The following is a 21,616-nucleotide window of genomic DNA, read 5'->3' on the forward strand; positions in this document are numbered from 1 at the left end:
CATTCTCTTTTCTTTTTTTCCCCCCTTGTCTTTCCCTGTTCTAGCAGAAAAAATTTCATTCTTTGTGTAAGGACCAAGGAATGATTAGTACTATCTGCAATGGAAAAGTTTTATCTGAACCTCATTCTTTTCTACTCTCTTTGATTGTATGCCTCCACTTTCTGTTTGCTTAAAACTTTTCTCAGGTTACTTTTACTATTGTCTTTTAACTGACCTGTTTGGAAAAAAGAAGTCTCAGTCTTCAGTCTTTCAAATATTATCCTTGTAGAGTTCAAACCCTCTGAACACTAATCTTGATTCTCTTGTTTACAAGCTTGATTTGCATCTGCTTTTCTCTGATTTATTATACTTTACTGTACTTTAAAATTAGGGTCCTGCATTAGATTAAAGGCAAACACAACAAGGTGATTGAACTTTGATCACAAGATAAAAGCTAGAGCACACAAGGGAGATATGAGGATAGGTAAGACACCTAAAAAATTAGTTAGCATTTGTTGCCCTCAACGCAGAGAAACTAAAGCAGATACCTTAAAAGCAACTGAGGCCAATAGGAGAAGGGGACCAGGAACTAGAGAAAAGTTTAGATCAAGAAGAATTAACCTAGAAGGTAACACACATGCACAGGAAATTAATGAGGGTCAACTCCCTGTATAGCTATCCTTATCTCAGCTAGCAAAAACCCTTGTTTCTTCCTACTATTGCTTATACTCTCTCTTCAACAAAATTAGAGATAAGGGCAAAATAGTTTCTGCCAGGTATTGAGGGGGTGGGGGGGAGAAGAACAGGGTGGGGTGGGTGGTAAGGGAGGGGGTGGGGGAGGGGGGTAGAAATGACCCAGGCATTGTATGCATGTATGAATAATAAACATAAATTAAAAAAAAAAAGAGAGCGAGGACATGTAAAAAAAAAAATTAGGGTCCTGGAAAACTGAGATTAACTTAAGGGGCGCTTAACAAGGACTATTTAGGAAGGCAAAGGAAATCTGGATTGTTTCAGTGACCACAGGGCTCTTAACGGCTGATTATTATCTCTGGGCTTGAAGGGATGTGATAAGCAGTCTCTAGAGGGTCTTTGCTGATTCCTACCTCCCAAAAAGTACAGTGTTCACATCTTTGCATGTTCCCTTCCTCTTGAGTGTGGACCAAACCTAATAATTTGCTTCTAATGAATGGGACATGCCAAAAGTAGTGAGATGTCATTTCTGAACTTAGGTTACAAAAAGACTATGGCTTCTTGCTTATTGTTTCACTTGCTCTGAAGAAAGTCAGCTGCCATGATTTGAGTTGCTTTATGATGAAGACCTCATGAAAAGAAAGGAGGGTGCCTCAGTCCAGCAATCTGTGGGGAATTGAATCCTGTCAACACTTTATGAATGGGTTGGAAGTAGATCCTCCCTCAGATGAGCCTTTGGCTGAAACCACAGCTCTAGCTAAGGCCTTCTTACTGTCTTGCAAGAGATTTTGAGACAAAGGCACCAGAAACTCTGGGATCATAAATGTCTTGTTTTTTTTAGATGCAAAGTTCTGGAGTCCTAACTGAAGGGTTAGAGAGGAGCATTACTGAAGACAGAGAGAGCTGTATGGAGATCTGCTTAGAGCTGTGACTTTCAGTCAAGGGTCACACCCAGTATGCAAAAAACTGGGGAAATAAACTCCGCATCTTGACTTCGCTCCTTGTCTCTGGGTCCTGCTGCATCCAGTCAGAAGACAGGAGGTAAAAGAGACCTTTTGATGAGGTATGTGTAGATTAGCCTTTATGGTTCAAGGGGAAGTGGATATGGAAGACACATAGCAAACAAAAAGTAATGAACCCAACTATATTTACCATTCAGTTTAAAAACGTTTTGTTATAAATACAGCTGAAAATCCTCTCTACCCATCCCTGAGCACATTCTTCTCTCTTTACCCACAGGTAGTCATAATCCTCATTTTGGGGTCATCATTCCCAGTGGTTTGTAAATTTTGTTTGCTTATTTAGGTTTCATAATCACAGTGACCTGCAGTATCCTAGGCATGTGATAAAGTTGTGTTTTATTTTTTGATTCTCTTATCTTGTTATTTTGCAGGCAAGATTACCAGTCTCTGTGCAGCAAGGGAGTCTTACTCAAATTGTGCTGGTCAAATTGAAAAATAATGTGGTTCTGTTTTTTCATTGATAGCAGGAGTCAACAAACTTACTGTTAAAGGCCCAAAAGTAAATATTTTAGGCTTTGGGAGCTCTAAGGGCTCTGTCATGCTATTTACTCTAGCATGGTAGTAGAAAGCAACAACAGACAGTATGAAAGTGAATTACTGTGGCTGTTTTTCAATAAAACTTTATTTATAAAACCAGATGGCAGACCTATGTGTCTCCAGGGAAGTATATAGTTTTCAACATAAAATCCTGAAAGGGTCATGGTAGCATGGGAAAGGCAGCTCTGCCTAGAGACCTCTCTAAAAGTGGGCAATGTTGAGAAGAGGGAGGTATGTCAGAACCTTCAGGAGAAGCTGACTACTTGGAGAGGCAGGGAGTGCAGGAGTCCAAAGGTAGAGTTTTGACTGACCTCACTCCATCAGGATGGCTGTTTGGAGAATATAACAGCCTCGTTGGCAGCAACTCCAGTGGTCAGGAGTGGAGCAGTGGTATGGGTGGTGACTTGAGTGACATCTCAGTCACATATTTTAAAGCACAGTGTCATTGAACATAGTGGACTGTGGTCAACCCAGAGCTAAGGGGTTCTGGGACCTCAGTCATCTGAGACTCTGCAGATTACCAGAGAGCCCTACCGGGAACAAGCCTAGGAAGCATGGGTTGTCTGTGGAGGGGTCAAAGAGAGGAGATGAGATTCTGTAGGCAATTTTGAGTCATCAGACCATTTATGGGGCATTTCTTCTACTGACAAGTGATGAGGAAGGGCACTCTCCAAGGTCCTACTCACATGTTGATTGTGTAAGTAGCTGGTTTAGTTTTCCTTACACGTATTTACTGTGAGGTGCCTGATAGCTCTATTGTGTCTTCAAAAATTTTGTGATTTAAATGCTCTGTGAAACACATATCGTAGAACACATTTTGAATAAAATGAAGAGGTTCCATAATCAAAGTTTTCCAAACAATGACACTTCAGCCCCAAAGAACTCAATTGCTGCTTATAAGATACTGAGCTACTTTAGTTTGGTAGCTAAGAGTCAAATCTTGAGTTTTCCTGCTGAAGGAATTATTTCACTTAGAAAAATAGCTTGGCAAGCACTTGGGTGTGTCTTGGCTTGGATTGAAAGGGGAGAAGAAATCAAATATTTAATCTGATATTTTAAAAATAAAGACTGCACAGTTTACGAGGGGAGAAAAGCCAAGTAATAGTGGATAAGAAAGGGAAAGTGGGGGAAAGGAGGATAGGAACAAATGGACAGTGGTGGCCAGTGAGAAACTCCTGGTGTAGGGGGTGGCTGGACCCCTTTTAAATGTGTGTGTGGGGAGCCTAATCTTTGATTCTAGGTTGTTTGCATTGCTATGATGTATCAATCCTTGTCTCTCCAAACCATCAGGAAAGGCTGATATTACTGTGGAGATTTGTTTAGTGCTTTTCTGAGAGCTAAAAAGCAGCTAAGAAGATACTTCAAGACAGGGAACAAAATGAGAGAACCTAAGAAGAAGGTATATCAATAAGGAAAGAGAGGCCAGCTGGGTTAGAAACTGCTAAGAGACCAAAGTAAAAGGAGGGAAAGAAAAATGATGTTATTTAGCCTTATAATAAATGAAGCATTGTAATAAATGTTTATTTTTTTTTTTGTGGTACTGGGAGTTGAACTCAGGGCCTCACTTGAGCCACTCCACCAGCTCTTGTAATAAATGTTTTAATTCATGTAATTTTCACAAATATCATGTGACAAAGTTACAATTTTTTGGACAAGGATACAAGCTCAGACAAATTATGTAATGTTCCCACAGACAAATGTCTAGTTAATGGTAGAAGGAATTCAAACCAAAGTCTTCATTCTCAAGGCTATACTGCCTGCCAAAGACCCCTGTTACAATACTGGTGTTTGTTTTTGTGGTGTTGGAGATGGACTCCAAGGACTTATACATGCTAGGCAAGTGCTTTTCCACTGATCTACATTCCTAGTCTCCAATAAGAGGTTTGAATCCCTGTGGTTAATTAGCAAGTCCTGATAATTCACATTATAGAGAATGAAGATTCCTAACTCTAAACTTTCACCTTGTTTCTGCCACATTTTGAATTAGTATTCTTTGTCGGAGGGTGGGAAAGGACAAAATATTACCTGCAAAGATTTTTTGGGGGAAGACTGATAAAATTACAACTGTTGTTAAAATGAAGCTATAAAACTTCAATGCAGGCAAGTTCACCCTCTATTAACACGGGAAAATTATGGTATGCCATAGTTCATTCTGAAGTTTATTGCCACAAGTATTGAATAAAGTATGTTATGACATTGTATCGACATGCTACTTCCACCAAAACTCAGGTACTAGAAAATTTATGCAACGCAGTCAGTTAAGCCGCAATTCCTGGTATGCACAAAAGTTACATAGCTGTTGAATATTTGAACAAGGAGAAGCTCTTCTATGTCGCCACAGATTATAGAAGGTATTTAAAGTTTGGATTACTAATGAGTCTGATCTTCAGGTATTTTCTTTAGGATAGCTGAAGATATTACAGTATAAATAGTTCTGGGATGGCCAGGTTAACTAGTGTCAGGTGAAACTTCTTGGTTTTGTTAGGTGGCAGTGAGGTTAATGATTACCAGCTGTTTATTCCTTTGTGAGCAGAACCATCTGATTCTACCGTGAAGTATTCATTTATTTCCCAGATGAATATATTTGGCTGCTAAGTCATGGATATTTTTTAGAAGAATCAATTAACTTAAATTATACTATGCAGCAGGCTGAATTACCACAGTATCATTTTAGTTTTGTTTTTTTTATAACAAAAACCTTTTATGCAAAATTTAGGGAAGGAATATGGAAGAAATGAAATCCTGGCTCTAGAGCTGTTATAGTAGGATCAATTGCTTCAAAAAAGCACAAACTGGCATGGAGTAGAAACTCAATAAATGTGATTCATGCTGCTAATATTGCGAGACTCTTTAGTTCATTTTAGATGACCATTCATCTTTTGTCTTCCTACAACAAACAACTCCTTGCCTCCTATGACTCACAGATGACATGGCTGTCATTCCCAGGAAAGCAGCAGCATAGCGGAGTGTTGGGAGCAAATACTCTGGAGCCAGACTGCCTGGGTTAGAATCCCTGTTACTTCTAGAATAACTGTGACTTTAGGAGAGTTGTTTAAACTTCCTGTGTCTCAGTTTCCTCATCTATAAAATATGGAGGGTGATAACCATTGTTCCTACCTCATAGGGTTGTTAGGTCTGGCACATAATAAACAAAGCCATGGGAAACTCAGTATCCTAGCCTGGGCTTGTTTTATGTCCATGCCTTTATCGGTACCTTTGCTCTACTTCTGGAACTCACTTTCATGGTCACACTTTGAATCTGGTCCGAAGGAACTCATCTATTTCTGAACCACTGCTTTTTTCTTTTCAGCTATGTGATGCTTTACTTTCTAAGTTCCATCATCTTTGATCCTTGGCCTTGTTGTAAAGACTTGAGTTCCTTGGCATTTTCCTTTGTTTTCTGAGTAACATGCCTCAGCTGGAGGACTTTTCTTCTCTCTTCCACCTGTATCTTTTAAGCTTCTCTTGCTAGCTCTTATAACTCTCTTGGCCATTTACCACAAAATGTCAACTCCTGGATAAATTCAACAGAATTGTCTGCTTTGTTGTTGGGTCATGGAAAGTTGATAGAAATCCAAACCACGGTGGATTAGAAAAAGTGAGAGTCCTCAATCCTCAAACAGACCCTCAAATCCACAGGTGACCTGCTTACATGTCTTTTTCAGCTTCCTTTCCTGCATCCTAGATGAAGTTGTCCTAACTTTCATGACTTTCCTCATGCTTTCCATCCTAGACATTTTCCCTCTGCAGACCTGGGAAGTGTGAGTGCTCATCACTTCTACCACTGATTTTCCAGAATGGTCTTCACCTGCATGCTCATTTCTCTTCTCCCCTTTTCTGAGCCCAAGGTTAGTTCCTCTCCTGACACTGCAGATCCTGTCTGTCCTCTCTCCAATCCTTCTGTGACGATCTGTTTTGAACCTCTTCTCCTCTCCGGTGCTGCATTTTAATTTCACTCATCTTAAAACCAGAACTTCATGGCTCGAGTCTGTTCCTCTCCAGCCTCATGTTGTCTCATGATGCCTGACTGGACCATCTTCACTTCCCATCTCCTGTCTGTCTCTCCAACGGTCATCTGCCTGCTGAGTCTACTCAACTACTATTCTCTTATTTTACTAGGACTCTTTGCTGCATTGTTAGAAACTTCTGTCTTGAAACTGTTTTTGTTTCGGGTTTTCCTTTTTCTGGCTGTTCATTTAAACCCTTTGTGGATACTTATTTCTACCCTCCTTTCTTTCCCCCCCTCCTGATAATATAAATGTTTATTTATTGATATTCCTTTTAATCTGTTCTCAATATCCCCATTTTTCTTATGCATGGTCATTTTATAGATAAAATTTTCACTTACAACATTTTATTATAAACCATTTTCCTTTCTGCTGGTTCTTAGTCTCTATTCGTATTTATACCACACAAAGAAAGCAGGAGTGTACATTACCCATGCTTTTTACACAAAACCATAAAGTCATACACAAGGAATGTTTGATTGTTTCCCACAAAGCAATGGCATGTACATTCCACTACGTAAGCTGCCAAGAGATATTATTAGTTACTTTAAATAAACCACATATTTCATCAGATGGATGTAGTCCAGTATAGCATGGATGGGTAGGTAGTTGGTTATTTTCCCTTATTTTAATTTTATCCTTTCACCTTTTATATGAATATTTAAATGATGTCTCCTTGCTTTTTAAATGATAGTGCTCAAAAGAGTTAGTTTTCCAGCTTCTCTTCTGACTCACAAGCTCTGTCTATACAATGTATTCCACATTTAAATTCAACCCATAAATCAAACACTCCCAATTTTATACCTCTAGCCCCACACCCAAATTGACTGTGTGATTTCCCAGCCTAAAACTAAAGCTTATCCTTGGTAATGAATTAAAAGCTTTTGGAGCTGACTGAGCTACTGTCCAGCCTGGTCCCTGCTGCATCTTTATTCTGACCGTGTCAAACTGCTCACGGTTAAACGTGATAAGCTATCTCACTGCTTTTGGTTGAGCTTTCCTCTCTTGCTCACTAGAAAGCTCCTTCCTGTCTGAGAGGATTTTCCTCAGTTGTCACCTACTGTGTGAAACTCTCTCTGACTCCTCTCCTTTTAGATCAATTTTATAATGCTTCTGTTTTGCAGGACCCTGTTCACACCTCTCTCTCTCTCTTTCTTTCTCTCTCTGGCATTACTGAAGATTGGACTCAGGGTCTTGCACTTGTCTAGCAAGCAACGCTCAAGCCATGACTCCAGTCCTTTTGTTTCTTTAGTTTTTTTAGGCAGGGTCTCATGCTTTTGCCCAGGAAGCCTTAGACCTCTATCCTCCTACCTCTGCCTCCTGAGCAGTTGGGATTACAAGGTGTGTGCCACGACACCCAGTCATATGTCTCTTTATATACCCAATTATTTCATGTAAGTGTTTACATGTCAACCTGCTCAAAGACAGCATAAGCAATTTGAGACAGGAATTTAACTTGTGATAATTTTTATCTTGAGGTCCTTCCTCTCTCCCTCCCTCCCTCCCTTCTTTCTTTCCTTCCTTTCTTCCTTGCTTCTTTGGTAGCTTTTCTCTCTTTTTTTGAGACACAGCCTCACTATGTAGCACAGGCTACATAGGGAGTGAACTCCTGGTCGTCCTACCTTAGCCTCCTGAGTGTTGGGATAATAGGCATGTAACACCATGTTTCATGTTTTTCCTTTTTTCCATGTCTTTTTTTTTTTATATCTACAATCCACAGCAAAGAGCCTGGCAAAGGGAAAAAAACAGGATATTTATTTATTTCTTATTAGTGTATATTAATCACACAAAGTAATGGGTTTCATTATGGCAGTTTCATACATGAATATAATGTACTTAATTTGTACTCATCCTCCCTATTGCCTTCCTCTTGTTTTTATTTCCCCCTGCCTCTGGTCCTATTCCTCTTCCCAAATAGTTCCCCTTCTACTTTCATGGCTTTATTTTATAAAATTTAGATTCTAAGGGCTGGGGGACATGGCTCAAGTAGTAGAGCACTTGCCTACCAAGTGCAAGGCCCTGAGTTCAAACCCCAGTAACACTATAAAAATTAAAATCTAGATTCTACATATGAAAGAAAACATGTCTTTTTGCATCCAACAATTTTGTCTAACATGATAATCTCCTTCCATCCATTTTCCTGTAAATGACATAATTTCATTCTTCTTTATGGATGAATAATATTCCACTGTGTATATATACTGTGTTTTATTTATCCATTATCTGTTGATGGGTACCTAGGTTAATTTCATAACTTGGCTATTGTGAATAGTGCAGTGATAAACATGAGTATCTCTAGTGTATGTTGACTTTGATTTATTCAGGTGAATATACAGCAGTGGTATAGCAGGTTCATATGGTATTTCTACCTTTAGCTTTTTAAGGAATCGTTGTACAGATTCCAACAGTGACTGCATTAATTGTTGTTGCTTGTTTTCTTTATGATAGTCATCTGACTGGGGTGAGGTGGGATCTCACTGTACTTTGACTCGCATATTGCTGGTGGCTAAAGACGTTGAACATTCCTTCATGTATTCATTGGGCATTTGCACTTCTTTTGAGAACCATCTGTTCAGTTCATTTACCATTGATTGGAGTATTTATTCTTTCGGAGTTTAATTTTTGAGTTCTTTATATATTCATCTGTTGGATGAATAGCTAGAGAAGATTTTCTCCCACTCTGTGAGCTATCTCTTCACTCTGGTAACAATTTTCTTTTCTGTGCAGAGCTTTTTAACTTGATGCAATCTCATTTTTTTAATTCTTGCTTTTATTTCCTGAGCTATTAAAGTCCTATTCAGCAAGTAGTTGCATTTGCCTGTATCTCAAAGTTCCACCCCCCATGTTTTTCTTTAGTAGTTTCAAAGTTTCAGGGCTTACATTTAGGTCTTTGGTTCATTTTAAATTTATTTTTGTACAAAGTGTGAGATGGGGATCTGGGTTCATTCCTGTATGTGGATATGCAGTTTTCCAGCATCATTTGTTGAAGAATTTATGTTTGGCACCTTTGTCAACAATCAGATGGGTATATTTCTGGGTTGTCTATTCTACTACACTGGTGTACATGTTTGTTTTTGTGGTAGTACCATGGCACTTTTATTACTATAGCTCTGTAGATAATTTGAAGTCAGACATTGTGATACCTCTAGCATTGCTCTTTTTGCTTAGGATCACTTTGGCTATTTGGAGTCTTTTTGTGTTTCAAGATGTTTATTGAATGAACAAATGAATGATGCTCTCCATCATTTGGAATTCTATCTCCTTCATCACTATTGCTTAACATGATTCTTGACTCCCCTTGAGGATATATCTAATGAACCACAGTGCAATTTAAGGACAAAGAGTTCTAAACTTCTTAAGGTCAAGAGAATAATTTTCTATATGTTTTAAGAGATGTGTGTATATTTGTGTGACTGGCAATAAAAATGTAAATGAAAAATGTAATTTCCCCCTCAAGACAGACCAAGAGTTTGAAAGACATCAAAGATAGGTTTTACTACACTAATGAAGATTGAATTGCAAGTCTAAAAGGAATCAGGAATTAGGTCTAATAAGAAATTCAACATAGACAGTTTCGATGTTATTTTCTGACTCTAAATGGTTTCTGTGAATTTTTTGTGTGTGATGTTGACACTTTGAAAAGTCATCACATTTTTTCCTGGGGTAGTTGTAGGTCTAAGCACAGACTGCTGACTTACATGAGGGGTTCAAGGTACAGGCATGGGCTGCTCAGGCCTACAGCAAATACACACGACACAGCGCCTTGTGTATGTTTGAGTGAGTAAATGAATAACGGAATACTCTAGTGGGACTTCTTGTGAAGAAGACAACAATGTGATGGCAGGATGTGGCCCATGTGTCATAAAAGTCTGGTCCATGTTGATCTTTGGCTCACCTTACTGATTCTTGTGAGGATTTTCCCCTCAAGACAGAGCTCTTGAGAGAATAGGACTTGCTAATGACCTCTGGCCTTGTCTTCTTCTGGAGCTTAGCTTTTCTCCTCTAAACTCAGGTAGAAGTTTATAAAGATAAACCTTTATAAAGATAAGCCTATTGTTTTAGCATCTCAAGTTCCACAGTTGTAAAAACAGCTCTGTTATTTCCCTGTCGCTTTCTCTAGACCATTTCCTTTAGAGATTAGGAGTCCCCATGAAAGCAAATGGGAACTAATTTAAAATAAACATCTCAAACACACTGAGCAAAACACAAACAAAAATTTATTAATCATCTAAGATGATGCCATTAACAATAAGTGTAAGGAAAAAAAGCATTTGAAATAGTATAGATTTGAGACTTTATTTTTGTTTAAATAATTCTACTTTGTGTTAGGTTTTTTTAAATGAAAAAATTTTTCATTCTCCTTTTGTTTTATCATTTTTACTTGCATGTGTATACATTGTTTGTGCCACCTCCCCACCCCCCACTTCCTGTGTTAGATTTTAAAATGTAATTTTTTTACTCCAGTATGTCAAGGGAACCAGGAATAAGATTGCTGCAAAATTTGTCCTGTAGAAGAGCTTGTAAGATTAATGCAAAGACATTAGAAGGAATATTTAGTAATTAAATAAATTCTAGACTGTGTTCACTGACAAGCAAATTTACTAACACTAGTAATTTACATGGAAATCAGAGAAACAGTCAACCTAACATTCCATTTCACTTTTTTTTTAAAGCCAGAAATGATTAAACATGTAAATTTAAATTTAAATTATTCATAACTATAGTAGCTGCAATATTAACTGCAAGCATTATTAAAAGCAAGTTTTTTGCAAGTTTGATAAATCATATATCAAATTTATGACAAATCAAAGTGTTTTAAATCTTTAATATGATTTTTAGATCTAAACTCCTGCCTTGCATCATCACTAAATGTTCTAACTCTGTTATGTGGCCTCTCTCCATCTAAGCCTTCTGAATTTTTTATAACACAGTAAGGACTAGACTCTCCCTCGGCAAATCCTTCTTTGTGAAGAAATTTTCCAAAGGGAAAATAAGTCCAAAAACAAGATTAATGCTATGCTGTCCATCAGGTTCTATATTTTGACACATCTGCTTGTTCTGCTTCTAAAATCAGAACACAGGCTATTTTTGTTGCACTTATCGCCCCAAACAGCTTAGAAAAAAATACAACTTTGTATGATAGTCCTAACTTGGAATTACAGTGTCTAGCTGGTTGCCACAGATGCATACAGTGTGTTCATCCTTGCTTGCAGAAAGAAAGCTAATCTGTTATGCATCTAGTGTAGGAAAAACAAGATGTTTCATATTCTATGATCTTTCCTCTTTTGAGACCATCAAAGGCTTTGTCTTGCGTCTATTATAGATAAAGTCGTAAATCAATTCACGCTGATCTCTGATCAGCACCCTTGACAATTGATTTAGGCGGCCACTTCATTAGGGAGTGCTTGCACATTGAGATCTGATCAATGATAACTCTTAGCTTTGGGAACAAGAGTATGCACAACATGAATGATCGTTTTGCTACATCCAACCAAACTGTGGATGTACAAATTGCCAGAGGGTTTAAATTAGGCATTGGACTTTAGGTTGAAAGCAGAAGTGTCAAGAGAAGCAAAGTACACCAATTTGCCTATCAAAGATGGACATTAGTTGTTGCAAAGGTATTAAACCTGCCATTTCTACTCGTTACTGTTCAGGGTAGCCTAATATTCATGTTTATCTGCAGTACTCAGGTAATTCAGATGAAATAAAACAACAACAAACAACCACCCTGAATTGTGGGGGCAATGATTTTGCTTGGTATTTTCATTTACCTAAAACTATAGTTTTATAGTTTGAACAAATTATGCAATGGATTCGTGACAGCCTTGGCCCTTTGTTAATTACCAGCCTGGAAGCTTCCTTTGGTTTGGAAATGGGTTTATTGAGTCTTGTGGAATGCATTTTGTGCTGTTGTGAACTCGAAGGAATGAGCAAATCTTTTCAACTTGCTTGTTGGCTAGCAGGAAGCAGACAAAAATTGAATTTAATCAACAAAGGGAATAATCTCAAAGTCTAGGGAGAGAAATTTGTGTGTGTGAAACATTTAGGATTAATAACACAGAAGAACTTAGGGAAAAGTATAATTCATGATTATTAAGGTATAAGCTTCCTAAGGAAGAAAAAAGTGATTAGAGATAATAAAAGGCTAGCTGAACATGGTGGCTCAAGCCTATAATCTCAGCTACTGGGGAGGCACAGATTGAGAGGATCATAGTTCGAGGCCAGCCCAGGCAAAAAAGTTAATTCGATAGCATCTTAACAATAAAAGCTGGTCTTGGTGGCTGTGCCTGTCATCCCAGCTAAGTGAGAGAATTTAATAGGAGGTTCCCAATCTAGGCCAGCCTGGGCAAAAACACAAGCCTATAACTCAAGCGAAAAGGGATGGGGGCATGGCTCAAGTGGTAGAGCACTTGTCTAGCAAGCAAGAGGCCATGAGTCCAAACCCCAGTATAGCCTCCGCCCACAATAAAAGGCTAAGTTAGTTGGAAACATAAAAATTAAGAGGGTTTCTCACTGTTGAATCAATCTTTTCTCAGCCACCTATGGTGCATACAGCTGAAGACAGCAAGGTGGGAAAGTTCACAACATAGCAAGGAAAAAAAATCACATTTTGGGGGGTGACAAAATGTGAACTAGCTCTTGGCTGGCTGCTTTGGTTTAACAGAATTTGGTGAAAGGAGTTTGACTGCTAGGAAAATTGACTTTCTACTTGAAAAGCTGATTTTCCCCATGAGAAATCCTGAAGTGAAAATTGCTGCTTTCACACTACCCTCTCCAGAAATATTAATAAACGCCATTCTGTTGAGTATTAATTAAAAGAGTACTAGTTCAATTCCAATTTTTCACGTATTGTAGAAAGAGTGCACCCTGTCTTTTTGAATCTGTTAATCTCTTTATTGTACATATGAAAGTATACAAACAACTGGAATTCTGTAGGGGTTGTTATATTCATTTATTCATTCATTCAGCATTTATTTATTGAGTAGTGGGGACTGGGAGTGTTCTGATGGGAGACAGTCTATTTCCTTGGGAACTCAGTGCAAAGGAGGAAGACAGACGTGTAAACAGAAAATTACAGTACAATGTTGGAGCAGGTATAAGGCAATTTGGAATTATTGTCAAGGAATGATTGTAACTTACATTTTTAGGGGAGGTGGTACTTCAGGGGTGCCTGTAGCAATGATTGAAAAGCTAGAATCCCGAGATCAAAGGATTGTTCAGAGTGGAAAAATGGGTGGACATTTGAGGCAAAGGTAAAATCCTGATAGTGTAAAACTTTCCGGTGGGTAAAATGCCATGACATGCCCCCTTTCCTCCTTCTGTGGAATTGTTTCTTGAGGGCGTATGACTGAAGGAAATCCTTCTGTTCTAGAATGGATTTGGTTATGGAAGAGAGCTGCAAAATTTGTCTGATTACTGGGACTCCTGGGAGATTAAATTTTCACTGGGGACAGAACATAACAAATATTTGTTGTTTTGATGTTGTTGAATTTTATTTGGAGGAATTTTATTTCCTCCAAAGACTGCAGGAAAGCCATGCAGTACCATGTTCAGAAAGCAAGGGCCAGGCATTCAGGGAGGGTTTGGCCTTAATGGTTTGTGAAAGCGATTATGAGGACCACGTCTCCAAAAGAGAAGCAATTCAAATGCCAAACATCCCAGTGTTTACCAGCAGGAGATTTAGTTTGTACTGCGCCCGAGTGTGGACTTACCCCCAGAGCAAATACACAATTGTGTGTGTTTTACTCTGCTGAAGGCTCTTGAAATCAATTTCTAACCCATAAAATAGAAGTTTCCCAAACCAAATCCACTATAAAATTTATCTCTGTAGAAAGGCCATAGCTGCTACAGGAGGGCAGGGTGGTAGATCAGGAGGCTTCCTGTTTAAATATTTAAATAGATTTTTATTTGAACAGCTGAATGAAACCAAACTCACTCTCTTATCTCAATAATTAAAAAGAAAATTGCTGGGCTTTCTTTGCCAAGTGCTCATGCAACTTCGCCCTTTCTTGAGCATTCTTAGGATATCCAGGGACCTGTGGTCCAGTTCCTTTCTGGAACAGCTCAAGCAGCCTTTCAGCAAGTCCTATCTCTGGGGCAACCACGGCCTGACTTCAGTGCTTTCTTAATGAAGAACAGACTGGCTTAATCATTAATTGCCAGGTAAATGAGGCTGAACCATGTCTACCAGGGCCTGCTGGGGGAGGTGGGGAGGCAGGCAGAACAGTCCCTCCTGAGAGGACAGCCTCCTAGCGCTTAGGACATTTCTTGGCTACTATAGATCTGTTTTTCTCAGTGACATCTGCATCGGAAGGCACCTCTTTTACTTGCATTAGGCAGAAGAGTTTTAATTTTGACTTTACATCTTATCCTGACCGTTTCCCTTGGCAATGTTATCCATGAAATTCTTACTCTTCATTTTTTCATTACCCAAGTCATTCATAGTTATTTCTGAAAAATTAGAAAATACACGTAAACAATACAAAATTTAAATTAGAAGTAGCAAATTTTGACCATCTACAGATGAAAATCACTGATATTTTGATGTGTTATTCCTGTTCCCTCCTCCTACAGCTATGTGCATATAAAACATATATTTACAAAACTAGAAACATACCATGTACATTTGTGTGTGTCTGATCTATCTACACACAAATGTGCAAATGCACGCAGTGTGTGTTCCACGCTGTTTTAACGTGGCTTATCATTAATGTGCTTTCACATCAATAAAAAAATTATTTTGTAGTTTTGTAGAATGGAAGAGTGTAACCATCAGCTGCTTGAAGCACTTCACTTTCCCTGGGATCTGGGAACTCTGGTGGCATTAATGTTTTATATATCTCTGCTACAATTATGTGGTTTTAGCAAGATTGGTGGGAAACTAAATTATGAGACTAATAAAGATGATACAAATTTTATCTAAGCAGCTCAGGGCTCCACATAAAATACCTAAAAGGACATTTACCGGTCTTTATTTCCTATTTGGTATCTCTCCTATCAATCTCAGAGTGTGAAATGAAGATTAATGTTCTTCACTACTGGCCTTCTGTAAATAGTTATGGTGTGGGGGGATTAGAACCATCACGGAAACAAAGGCCAGCCTTGCCCTGTAGGTATAGATGTGCTGATTGGGAAGGACACCAGCAGAGAGCAGCGTACTTCCAGGGCATAACCAGCACTGCCACCGGCCATGGAACATTTGACAGAACTTTGAACATGGCCCTAAATACAAAGAAATACACTATGTTACTGGACTATATTACTCTTTTCGTGAAATAGTTTAAGAATTTGAAGTCTTGACATTTCAAGATGGAGGCAAGAGAGCCAAGTGAAAAATTTACTTGTTTAATAAACTTTCATTGGCTACTTACAGATGCCATGTGGTAGAAATATCAATAGCTAAGATAAAATCCCTGCCACAGATCAGCAGGATATGAGGACAAGCCGTTAAATGTTTCTAAAGTGGGTTGACAACACAATGTTCATGCCGGGTGGATTAATTCGGTTTAGAGGAACTCAGGAAAGGCACCCCTTGGAGGAGTAACATTTGCACAGCTTGAGGATAGCAGGAATTCAGGAGGCAGAGAGGGCAAGGATGCAGGGAATTCCTCCAGGGGACAGAAAGGTGCAAAGGTGTGATTAAGAAGTTGAGCAATTGTAGGTGATTTTGCTCTTTTTTAAGCCAAAATTTAAGACTGAATTTCCAGAACAGTGTTCCTTGACAAAGCTAAGCAATAGAGAGAAAGATGTTACTTGCTAGTGAATTTTATACTATTGTTTAGAAGAATTGTATGAAATGTAATAAATTCATTAAATGCATAAAACAATGGTTATCACTATCACCTGGTAGTCTAATTATTGCCCTGTCTTTTGGTGGCCTCAGTTAGCTAGCCAATGTGTATATGATTTCTTTTGTCATGGGAGACAAAAGAAAAGAGGAGATGAAAATGTGTTTCTTCTGCATCTCTTCATTGTTTTCACAACTGGTGGACACTTGTGAGTGATATGTTCTTTTGGCCTGCCTGTTCTGTGTTGCTCATGTGTTGGTTCAAATTCCCTGACAGCCCACAAATGCCTTTGGATTTGGGTGAGGGTCTGTTTTTTTTTTTTTTTTTTTTTTTTGTATTTCCTAGTGGCCAGGCAATGTAGTCTGCATACACAGCACAACTATAAATGTTGCCTGACTTTATCTAAAAGGACTTTCTCACAAAAAAGAAAATGATGCCAGAGGAAAGGAGGATGCTAGAGACCAAGAGGAGAGGTGGAAGCAATCTTAATATTCTATTTGAATAATCTCTGGAGGAAGACAGTGTACAACTTGCTACTGACTGTATCTTCCATGTGTCCAGCTGCTCAAGCCTCTTACGTAATGAATGAATGTTTGTATAGAGTGGTTGAGAAATTTAATCTGCTAGAAAAGCTAATTGTTATGATTCTTTTATATTAAACTCCTCTTTTTTTACAGCTGCTTTAAGTCTGTATCCTCAGAGGAGTGAGAGTGTGAGTATTTCCTAAGACCCAAATCTGGAAAGAGGCACTCACTGTCCTGTTTGTAGTACTTTGGTGGAAGTTACTCCAGGGCTGTGAGTAACTACAAGAGAGTAGGGAAGTATAGTCAGCCATGTGTCAAAGAAGAAAGCAGAATGAGTTTTGATGGGCAACTGGTACTGTCTACCACAACTGCATAAAGGAATTAAAAACGCTACGAAGAGACGTCACAAGCAACCACAGAATAAGCAGAAAATATGCAGCATGTATGTATATTTATGGGAGAGGTTTGAGGGATACTTAATACATGTTAAACAAAATATGTCTCTCAAAAACATTTCATAAATTGATAACCAAAATGAAACCTAAGTTATGAACCTGAACGGTAAAATAAACCTATAAAAATATAGAATAAACATACAGAAAAGACATTAAACCTTATAAGTAGCTAGGGAATTGCAAGTTAAGTAACCATAAGATACCACTTTTTGTCTATCACATTGGCAAATATTAAAGAGCAGATATAGCCATTGAGAGGATAAGTGATCACTTCTGTCTATAGTATGGTTATAAATTACTCTAATACTTAAGAAAAGTAGACTCTTCAGGTACTCTTCAATTTAGGACTCCACTTGGAAACCTAGCCTATGAAATAAAAACTCCAGTACATAAGGAATTTATTGCATCATTTGTAAAAGCAAAAACCTGAAAGCAGCCAGAATGTACTTCAATATGGAAAAGATTAAAAACATTTTATTGCATCCATATATTATTCAGCTACTAGTAAGAATGAACTTGTGCTATGTTTATTAATATATGTCATAATATATGTAAATTTATTAACAGTGACTTTCAGAATATTATATGTCAGAAGACTCTATTGTATATAAACAAATAACCAAGAAACTCTATGTATGTTTGTTTCAATATGTTTGGATGACAAAGGTGTAAGGGCATGAACACAGCACTGTTTTGGTGGGAATGGGGAAGGGTTGGTGAGGATAATTAATTAAAAAATATTTGTTTCACTGCTGAGGTGAATATTTTTATTCCAATTATTTGGAACAAAAGAAAAAATTTGCTCCTTTATAGGTGAAAAATTTCACACATCCCACCTGCAAACCACCAAGGCCTAGAGAGAAAAAGCCAGTTTGAATTTCACAGCTTAGCTGTGAAACTATGAAGTGTTTAAAGAGCAGTTTCCAAGAAGCTTGATTCGTTGGAGCCCTTGGTCCTCAGGAAGGCAAATCAATATCCGCCTGTCCACTGTGGTAGTTGGGTTTGTTGATGGTGCTGTAAATATATTATTTTGCTGATAAAGAGAAAAAGTAAGCACTTCCCAAGAATAGTAGTGAGCTAATTGTAGATCCAGGAATGGAACGCTCCATCTTCAGCTGTGTTTTGTTTTACACTTTGTTTCCAAATTTTTCTCTTGGTTATTCTTTTTCCTTTGCAATGCTGGCGTTTCAGTCTAGAGCTCTGCACAAGCTAAGTGCTCTACCACTGAGCTGCGTCCCCAGCCCTTAGTTTGATGAGTCAGGGTGTATGGCCTGTGTTGGCCTTGGACTTTCAATCCTCCTGCCTCAGCCCATTAAGAGCTGGGATTACAGGTTTACACTATCATGCCCAGATCAAAATTCTTCTCTTTATTATAGCATGTGTTTTCGAGGATGAAACCGAGGTCATCCAAGGAGCCCTAAGTTGTGAGAAGCAAATTTGACATTCTTTTTCTTATTTTAGTGGTTGAAGATTTCACTGTTTCCTGGACTAAGATGGATTATTTTGTTAAGCTTTTGGCCATAAATTGTGCAAAGGATCACCATAAAGCTTCAGGTCTTACTTTGGTGTTAGGTGTTAGGGGGAGAGAACCTCTACTAGGTGTCAGAAAAGGGCAGTTCCAATACTGTTTGCTCTTTTGACGAACTGTTGATAGATAACTGGTAGCTAACAGTAAGAAAATGCTTCACTCTAACGGGCTGGCATGGAACTTTCATCAGAGCAGGGCATTTTGTGGTTTCCAGGCTGCTGACAATATTCTATTTCTTGACTTGAGTGGCTTGCAATTGTTAAAGAATATAGTTTGTTTCACTTTTATATCTGTGTCTTACATTTCATGAGTACAAAGGATTTTTTTAAAAAGAAAGAAAGAGGAAGGGAGGAAGGACTGAAAGAAGGAAAGGGCAGAAATGATTGGGTTTTGACAGGGAAGCATAAGCAAAGAGAAACAATGGAGTTAAATGTGTTAGAGAGACTGACTGCAATGATGAACATTTGAGGTAAGGTAGCAGCCCAAGGCAGACATGAGAAATGATATTTTTAACCTAAAATATGTAATAATATCCTAAGCCTAGGTTCTATAGAAAACAGAGGATAAAGTATAATCTTATGTATTAATGCTTGATTGTTGCTTGCAGTCCTAGGATGAGGAGTGAAGGGAAATAGGTAGAGGTAAGCAAAGTGGTTTAGAAAACACAGTGAACTGTGTTTACTGAACTGGCCAGAGGTTTGAAATGTGTGCAGGAGATTACTTTTCTTTTTTGGCAGATTATCTGATTTTATAAAACATTGTACAAAGGCCTCCAAACAGTCTCAGATCAAGGAGAGAAAGAGAGACACAAAATGTCCCAACATTTTGCTCCATGGATGTCATCTATCCTGCTTTTCCAGCATTGGCTTGGAGAATCTGGAGTCACACAGTAGGAGCAGCATCCTCTGCATGACCAGCAGTCCAGGGGAACGAGCCAATGAAGTAAATAGCAGCCAGGGCATCCCTTAGTGGCTTTCAACAGTGTGGTAACAGGGATCCAACACAGCGCCTTGTACTTGCCAGGCATGCATTCTACCACTTGAGCCATGCTCCCTGTACTTTTTAAAAAACTGTCTTTTAGATAGGTCTCATGCTAATTTTGCCTTTGCTGTTGATCTTTTTACATCTGCCTCCTGAGTAGCTGGCACCATAGGCGTATAGCACCACACCAAGCTTGTTTTTGAGCTATGGTCTTTCTAACTTTTTCTTGGACTGGCCTTACAGCATGTGCGATTCTCCTGTCTCTGCCTTCTGAGTAGCTGGGATTATAGCTTTGTGCCTTAGTAGAGTCACCAGTAGCACTGAGCAAGAAAATTCTTGGATCAGCAAATTCAATTGGGCATAACCCAGTACATTATCTTTGGTCAAAATTTAATCTTGCCTTTTTTGGTCAGCTACCCAATTTGTTTGGGGAGTAATTTGACACATATTCTGATATAATTTCATGTGATATAACCCAATCCACCCTTATTTCAACTCCTTCCAATAAAGCCCAGAAGGCTTTATCTGTGATTTCTATCAAACATTTAAGAGAGGAAATAATTCTAATCTTACCCAGCCTATTCCAGAGAATAATAAAAGAGCATGTATTCTCCAACTTTTTTATGTGGGTAACCTAAACTTGATGCCAGAACTAAGCAAACCACACACATCATCAGGTATGAATTTCTAAGTGGCAAAACTATGATGAAAGGTGATGACATGATACTCGTCACGATAAGGACAATGCTTAACTCTAGGGCAGTAGGATGAATTGGCTCAGCATGGACAAACTGGTGCATGTTTGTTGACAATGATGATAACTTTTGGTGGGTTTCTCTTTCCTCTCATTTCCAAGTGTGGGAATTTCTTTCTCTCTTTACATGTTCTCTTCCTTTTCCAAGTGTGGGAATTTCTCTTCTCTCTCTACATGTTTTCTTGCCCCTTGAGGGCATCCTCACAGTGTTTCATACTTGAAACCAAACTCTTGACTTCTTGTCCCAAACCTGCTCCCATGCTTTCCATCTCAGTGAAGCCACCACCCTCTGGGCAGTTGTCCAAGTCACCACACTGGTAGTCATTCTTGGGTCCTTCCTTCCTATCAGCCCTCTATTTCAATCTGTTCCCAGTTCCTGTCTGTTCTCTCTCAAATATTTCTCAAATGGATCCACTTATCTCTACCTCATTTCTTACCTAGATTATGGAAAGAGTCTCATGTTCCATTCTTGCCATTTACTGAGTATCTAGAGACTGCTAAACTCTGTGCGATTTATTCTATATACAACAGAGAGGTAAACTTTTTAGAATTTCTTTTCTTCTTAAAATTTTTTGAAAGATAAATTTTTAAACAAGAAAAGTTTATCATGTTCCCAGTATAAAATTCTTCAGCTTCTGTGCATAATGGGACAAATATTTGAAATAGTTCCAAGCTATGTAAGGTCCTATTTGATGCTGCTCAGTCTTATTCCTCTGTTCTTGGCAGCTCTATCTCAGGCCTCTCCTGTCCTCCCTCATGCTGTTCCAGCTGGAACAGATCCTTCAGTGTGCTGGGGGCCTTCCTGGCATAGACTTTTTCACTATTTATTTTGGCAGAAACTCTCTTTTCTAGCTCTTCTAGAGGTTGGCTTTTTTGCATCCTAAAATTCCTGCTTATATGTCAAAATGTCTTCTGTGACTACCATAACTACAGTACACTTCCCATCCCCCATTATTTTCCATCACAGCATCTTTTTACCCCCTTTTCATCTATTTACTTGTTTTTTTATTTTGCCTATAGTCTTCCTACAAGTAGGGGCCACATATTTCTCACTTATTCTAGTTCCCAACAGTAGATGTCATTAAATGAAAGTGATTACACCTTTCCTAAAGCATAATCTGTAACATTTCTTCTGCTGATTAGTAATTTTTGCATCCACATTAATACATGAAAATGTTTCCAATTATTTTTATTAGAAAAATAATTTGCAAATGTGATTAATGTAGTTTTCCAGAGTGTATACTTTTAACAACTGTAACTAGATAATGCCTTAGTTCCCTTAATAAAAATTAACTTTGACCCAGAAATTTAAAAGTTGCTCTTTAAAGTCATAGTATATGTTATA

At 38.3% G+C, this 21,616-nt stretch overlaps 1 long non-coding RNA gene across 1 annotated transcript in view; it reads left to right on the top strand.

Annotated features, from left to right (window-relative positions):
- The window catches only part of LOC141421592 (uncharacterized), a 106,433-nt gene that overhangs the window by 19,318 nt on the left and 65,499 nt on the right, over nt 1–21,616 (top strand). The window contains exon 2 of the long non-coding RNA XR_012446179.1: nt 1,514–1,735. This is a non-coding gene — a long non-coding RNA (uncharacterized lncRNA). The remainder of the gene's footprint in view (nt 1–1,513; nt 1,736–21,616) is intronic.

The sequence above is a fragment of the Castor canadensis genome, chromosome 3 (assembly GCF_047511655.1).
Source record: "Castor canadensis chromosome 3, mCasCan1.hap1v2, whole genome shotgun sequence".
NCBI lineage: Eukaryota > Metazoa > Chordata > Mammalia > Rodentia > Castoridae > Castor > Castor canadensis.